The sequence below is a fragment of the Panthera uncia genome (assembly GCF_023721935.1).
Source record: "Panthera uncia isolate 11264 chromosome C1 unlocalized genomic scaffold, Puncia_PCG_1.0 HiC_scaffold_4, whole genome shotgun sequence".
Taxonomy (NCBI): domain Eukaryota; kingdom Metazoa; phylum Chordata; class Mammalia; order Carnivora; family Felidae; genus Panthera; species Panthera uncia.
Window position 1 is genome coordinate 35,078,324 of NW_026057585.1, and position 7,326 is coordinate 35,085,649.

The 7,326-nt window shown below is 42.4% G+C and overlaps 1 pseudogene; it reads right to left on the bottom strand.

Moving 5' to 3' along the window:
* Positions 1-5,932: 5,932 nt before the first annotated feature.
* On the bottom strand, positions 5,933-6,512 carry LOC125913626 (60S ribosomal protein L9-like; annotated as a pseudogene).
* Positions 6,513-7,326: the final 814 nt, after the last annotated feature.

Genomic DNA, 7,326 nt, shown 5'->3' on the forward strand with positions numbered 1-7,326 from the left:
GAAGCCATCTGGTCCTGGACTCTTCTTTGTTGGGAGATTTTTGATAACCGATTCAATTTCTTCGCTGGTTATGGGTCTGTTCAAGCTTTCTATTTCCTCCTGATTGAGTTTTGGAAGAGTGTGGGTGTTTAGGAATTTGTCCATTTCTTCCAGGTTGTCCAATTTGCTGGCATATAATTTTTCATAGTATTCCCTGATAATTGTTTGTATCTCTGAGGGATTGGTTGTAATCATTCCATTTTCATTCATGATTTTATCTATTTGGGTCATCTCCCTTTTCTTTTTGAGAAGCCTGGCTAGAGGTTTGTCAATTTTGTTTATTTTTTCAAAAAACCAACTCTTGGTTTCGTTGATCTGCTCTACAGTTTTTTTAGATTCTATATTGTTTATTTCTGCTCTGATCTTTATTATTTCTCTTCTTCTGCTGGGTTTAGGCTGCCTTTGCTGTTCTGCTTCTATTTCCTTTAGGTGTGCTGTTAGGTTTTGTATTTGGGATTTTTCTTGTTTCTTGACATAGGCCTGGATTGCAATGTATTTTCCTCTCAGGACTGCCTTCGCTGCATCCCAAAGCGTTTGGATTGTTGTATTTTCATTTTCGTTTGTTTCCATATATATTTTAATTTCTTCTCTAATTGCCTGGTTGACCCACTCATTCGTTAGTAGGGTGTTCTTTAACCTCCATGCTTTTGGAGGTTTTCCAGACTTTTCCCTGTGGTTGATTTCAAGCTTCATAGCATTGTGGTCTGAAAGTATGCATGGTATAATTTCAATTCTTGTAAACTTATGAAGGGCTGTTTTGTGACCCAGTATATGATCTATCTTGGAGAATGTTCCATGTGCACTCGAGAAGAAAGTATATTCTGTTGCTTTGGGATGCAGAGTTCTAAATATATCTGTCAAGTCCATCTGATCCAATGTATCATTCAGGGCCCTTGTTTCTTTATTGACTGTGTGTCTAGATGATCTATCCATTTCTGTAAGTGGGGTGTTAAAGTCCCCTGCAATGACCACATTCTTATCAATAAGGTTGCTTATGTTTATGAGTAATTGTTTTATATATCTGGGGGCTCGGGTATTTGGCGCATAGACATTTATAATAGTTAGCTCTTCCTGGTGGATAGACCCTGTGATTATTATATAATGCCCTTCTTCATCTCTTGTTACAGCCTTTAATTTAAAGTCTAGTTTGTCTGATATAAGTATGGCTACTCCAGCTTTCTTTTGGCCTCCAGGAGCATGATAAATAGTTCTCCATCCCCTCACTCTCAATCTAAAGGTGTCCTCAGATCTAAAATGAGTCTCTTGTAGACAGCAAATAGATGGGTCTTGTTTTTTTATCCATTCTGATACCCTATGTCTTTTAGTTGGCACATTTAATCCATTTACATTCAGTGTTATTATAGAAAGATAGGGGTTTAGAGTCATTGTGATGTCTGTATGTTTTATGCTTGTAGTGATGTCTCTGGTACTTTGTCTCACAGGATCCCCCTTAGGATCTCTTGTAGGGCTGGTTTCGTGGTGACAAATTCCTTCAGTTTTTGTTTGTTTGGGAAGACCTTTATCTCTCCTTCTATTCTAAATGACAGACTTGCTGGATAAAGGATTCTCGGCTGCATATTTTTTCTGTTTAGCACACTGTAGATATCGTGCCAAGCCTTTCTGGCCTGCCAAGTTTCAAAGGAGAGATCAGTCACGAGTCTTATAGGTCTCCCTTTATAAGTGAGGGCACGTTTATCCCTTGCTGCTTTCAGAATTTTCTCTTTATCCTTGTATTTTGCCAGTTTCACTATGATATGTCGTGCAGAAGATCGATTCAAGTTACGTCTGAAGGGAGTTCTCTGTGCCTCTTGGATTTCAATGCCTTTTTCCTTCCCCAGTTCAGGGAAGTTCTCAGCTATAATTTGTTCAAGTACCCCTTCGGCACCTTTCCCTCTCTCTTCCTCCTCTGGGATACCAATTATGCGTATATTATTTTTTTTTAGTGTATCACTTAGTTCTCTAATTTTCCCCTCATACTCCTGGATTTTTTTATCTCTCTTTCTCTCAGCTTCCTCTTTCTCCATAACTTTATCTTCTAGTTCACCTATTCTCTCCTCTGCCTCTTCAAGCCGAGCCATTGTGGTTTCCATTTTGTTTTGCATTTCGTTTAAAGCGTTTTTCAACTCCTCGTGACTGTTCCTTAGTCCCTCGATCTTTATGGCAAGAGATTCTCTGCTGTCCTGTATACTGTTTTCAAGCCCAGCGATTAATTTTATGACTATTATTCTAAATTCACTTTCTGTTATATTATTTAAATCCTTTTTGATCAGTTCATTAGCTGTTGTTATTTCCTGGAGATTCTTCTGAGGGAAATTCTTCCGTTTGGTCATTTTGGAGAGTCCCTGGCGTGGTGAGGACCTGCAGTGCACTTCCCCTGTGCTGTGGTGTATAACTGGAGTTAGTGGGCGGGGCCGCAGTCCGACCCGATGTCTGCCCCCAGCCCACTGCTGGGGCCACAGTCAGACTGGTGTGTGCCTTCTCTTCCCCTCTCCTAGGGGCGGGATTCACTGTGGGGTGGCGTGTCCCGTCTGGGCTACTTGCACACTGCCAGGCTTGTGTTGCTGGGGATCTGGCGTATTAGCTGGGGTGGGTAGGCAAGGTGCACGGGGGGTGGAGGGGCAGGCTTAGCTCGCTTCTCCTTAGGTGATCCACTCCAGGAGGAGCCCTGTGGCAGCGGGAGGGAGTCAGATCCGCTGCCGGAGGTTTGGCTCCGCAGAAGCACAGAGTTGGGTGTTTGCGCGGAGCGAGCGAGTTCCCTGGCAGGAACTGGTTCCCTTTGGGATTTTGGCTGGGGGATGGGCGGGGGAGATGGCGCTGGCGAGCGCCTTTGTTCCCCGCCAAGCTGAGCTCTGCCGTCCGGGGGCTCAGCAGCTCTCCCTCCCTTTGTCCTCCAGCCTTCCCGCTTTCCGAGCAGAGCTGTTAACTTCTGACCTCCCAGACGCTAAGTCGCGCTTGCTGTCGGAACACAGTCTGTCCGGCCCCTCCGCTTTTGCCTGCCAGACTCCGGGGCTCTGCTTGGCCGGCGAGCCGCCCCTCCGCCCCGGCTCCCTCCCGCCAGTCCGTGGAGCGCGCACCGCCTCGCCGCCCTTCCTACCCTCTTCCGTGGGCCTCTAGTCTGAGCTTGACTCCTGAGACTCCCTTCTGCTAATCCTCTGGCGGTTTTCTGGGTTCTTTAGGCAGGTGTAGGTGGAATCTAAGTGATCGGCCGGACGCGCTGTGAGCCCCGCGTCCTCCTACGCCGCCATCTTCCTTTCTCCAATTAAAATTAATTTAATGGAAGCTCCCAACTGAATGTTCTTTCTCAACTAATCTTAACACATAATGCTTTTTACTTCTAACTTTTATTTTTCTATTGAAAGAAATGTCTATTAGATCAAAGAAAATTACGAAACTTTTCCAGGCTGGGTTAACAATTAACATGGTGCTTAGTGCCTATCAATATACTTGTTTGTACTAAGATCATAAAAACGCACAAGTTCACACGAATAAGCTAAGGAAAGCAAAAACCACATCAAGACTGCCTAACAGGGAAGTAATCCCCATTTCCAGAAGGCCCACAGTAATAGAGTCAAATGCCGAATATATGAAGATTTATGACATGTTAGCCCATTGTTACCACACATTATATTGCTAAGTCAGTCAATTCAGGGCCAGAAGGAAGTCAGTCCATGGATACACTTACCCTTGAGTTTGCAACTCTTCCATCTGCTATAATCACAGAAACCGCTCAGTGCGGGAAGGTCAGTGCCTACTGGACATTAGCAAATGCTGGCTATGTGTAAGACCCTAGTAACAGTTTTCTATGTGTACAACTTGTCCAAGTTTTCTATAATGGTCTTTGTAATCCTGCGATTATGATTTTGCCTATTGAAGAAATCATTTGATGACATCACTGAAGTGGGCATTGTCTGACAGGTTTTTGGAGAACGAAATAAAATTCAAAAATATATTCCAGGATGGAATTTGATATGTTTGCTGTTCTCCTCCTTTTTCAGGGACACATCTAGCTGTCTCGAGGGAGAGGTGGCACCCAGGAACCACATGGGACCGGCACACTCAGGCTGGCACTCTGTACTTCTGAGGTCCAGATGGAACCAGACAAGCCCCAGCACCTAGCTCTGACTTTCGTTTAACCCTTAGCTTTTCTTCTCCCCGATTTGTCCTCTTGTTAGTTCTTCCAGTTTAGAAACTCTTTTTGAACTGATGGGCTTCCTTCTTCTTCCTACTTCCGTATCCTCTGTTTTGTCCCCTCTTCTTTGTTCTAGTGCCTGCCTCAAGCACGGGACTGAGTAACTGACCTCTCCCACTCAACCCAGGGTCATCCCTGTAATGTGCCCCTGGGGGCAATGCTGCTGCGTGTCCAGGAGACCTCAGCCAGCTCCTGGGTTTCTTTCAAGACTTTCCTTTCTTAGAGTAATTTTAGGTTCAGAGCAACATTTAGAGGAAGGTACAGAGATTTTCTGTCTCCCATACATGCAAAGCTTCTGCCATTATCAACATCCCCCACCAGAGTGGCATTCTTGTTACAATGGATGAACCTGCACTGACACATCATAATCATTCAAAGTCTATTGTTTACATTAGGGATCACTTTTTTTTAATGAACATTTGACACACAATATTACATTAGTTTCAGGGGTACAGCATAGTGATTCAACTTCTCTATATGTTATGGTATGCTCATAACAAGTGTAGCTAACACCTGTTATGGTACAACCCTATTATAATACCACTGACTATATTCCCTATGCTATACCTTTTATTCCCATGATGTACTCATTTCATAACTGGGAGCTTGTGTCTCCCACTCTTTTTCACCCATTTGCCCATTCCCTCATGCCCTCTGGTAATCATCCATTTGGGTTCACTCTTGGCATTGTACATTCTATGGGTTTCCACAAATATATAATGACATGTACCATATAGAGTGTTTTCATTGCCCTATAAATCCTCTGTGGTCCACCTTTTCATCCCTTTCTCCTAACTAACCCCTGGAAATAACCATATTCATAGTTTTGCTATTTTAGAATGTCACATAGTTGGAATCATGTAGTATATAGCCTTTCAGATTGGCTTCTTGTACTTAGTGGTATGCATTTAAGTTTCCTTTATGTCTTTATATGGCTCAATGATTCATTCTGTCTTAGCACTGAATAATACTGTATTGTCTGGATGGACCTCAGTTTATTTATCTATGTACCTACTGAAGGACATCTTGGTTGCTTCTAAGTTTTGGCAATTCTGAGAAAAGCAGCCATAAACATTCATGTGTAGGTTTTTATGTGGACATGCGTTCTCAATTCTTTTGGGTAAATGTCAAGGAGCCTGATTGCTGGATCATGTGGGAAGAGTATGTTTAGTTTTGTAGGAAGCTGCCAAACTGTGTTCCAAAGTGACTCTACATTTTGCTTTCCCACCAGCAATGTCTGAGAGTTCCTGTTGTATACACCCCACCAGCATTTAGTGTTGTCAGTGTTGTGGATTTTGTCCAATCTAGATAGGTATGTATGGTAGGATCTCACGGTGCTTTTAATGTGCATTCCCCTGATGACATATGATGTGGAGCATCTTTTCATATGCTTTAAAAAAAAAAATACAGGGCTTTTATTGTATCTTTAAAATATCACAAACAGGCCTTAGGAATCATCTACTGGGGTGTCTGGGTGGCTTAGTCGGTTAAACGGTCAACTCTTGGTTTAGGCTCAGGTCATGATCTCTTGGTTCCTGAGTTCAAGCCCTATGTCGGGCTCTGTGCTGACAGTGCAGGGCCTGCTTGAGATTCTCTCTCTGCCCCTCCCCTGCTCACACTCTCCCTCTCAAAATAAATAAATAAACTAAAAAAAAAAAAAAAGATCATCTACCATTTTGTTTCTGTTCCTGGACAACTTAGAAATTATTCATCAGCCTGCTGAGCCATTCTTTTTTCAGAGACATAGATCCATCCCCAAATTTTCTGATATTCTTGTTTTCAACTGTTGTGGCTTGGTGAATCAAAGCAGCTGAATTTGATACAAGTTCAATGTCATTTCCTTCTACAATTAACTCATCTTTTTGGGCACAAGACACTGAACAAGCAATGCCTGGTCTCATCCAATCCCTGCAGATGTATTCTTCAACCAGGAAATTTTGGACTTCAATAAGATACCTGTTCTCCTGAATAATGACATTGATGGAGGAAGTGAGCATACATAGACCTCATCTTGTAACGAAAGCCAAATAGAACACCCTTGATCACGTTCTGTACATGGCTACAGAAAGTGTGAACAGTAGCCAGTTCCTTTCTATTTCCCCACCATTTGTCAACCTAGAACCTCTTCTTTTTCTTTCCAGGAAGACAGAGTTTTACACTGAAGTGCTTTGAAGTCCTTCTGCAGGGTTCTTCTGTGGATTTTCACAATAACTGTGCATCCTTTCAGAGTGATGTTGACATTTTCTGGAATGTCAGTAATCTGACTGCTGAGAATGATCTTCATTCTCACAGTAGATGAGGCAAAGAGCTCATATGCTTATTTGCCATCTCTATGTCTTTGGTGAGGTGTCTGTTAAGGTGTTTGGCCTGTTTGTAACTAGGTCTTTCATTTTCATATTGTCAGGTTTTAAGAGATCTTTGTATATTTTGGGTAATAGTCCTTTATCAGATGTGTCTTTTGCAAAGGTATACTCCTAGTCTCTGGGTTATCTTCTCATTTTCTTCACATTGCCTTTCACAGAGCAGAAGTTTTGGGGCACTTGGCTGGCTCAGTCAGTAAAGCACGTGACTCTTGATATTGAGGTTTTGAGTTCAAGCCCCACACTGGGTGTAGAGATTATTTTAAAAATAAAAATAGGGGCACCTGGGTGGCTCAGTTGGTTGAGCATCCAACTCTTGATTTCAGCTCAGGTCATGATCCCAAGGTCATGAGATTGAGCCCTGCATTGGGCTCTATGCTGAGCATGGGGCTTGCTTGAGGTTCTCTCTCTCCGCCCTCTCCCCGGCTTGACATATTCTCTCTTTCTCAAACAAAAAATAATAATAAAAAAGTAAAAATAAAAGTTACCCCTCTTGATAATATTCACAGAGCAGAAGCTTTTAATCTTAATGAAGTATAGCTTATCAGTTATTTCTTTCTTGGATTGTGCCTTTGGTTTGTATTTAAAAGTCAACTCCATGTCCAAGGTCATCTAGGTTCTCTTTAATGTGATCATCCAGGAGTTTTATTGTTTTGTGCTTTATATTAAGTCTATGATCCATTTTAAGTTAATTTTTGTGAAGGTGTTAAGTTCTAGATTAATTCCTGGGTAGTACAA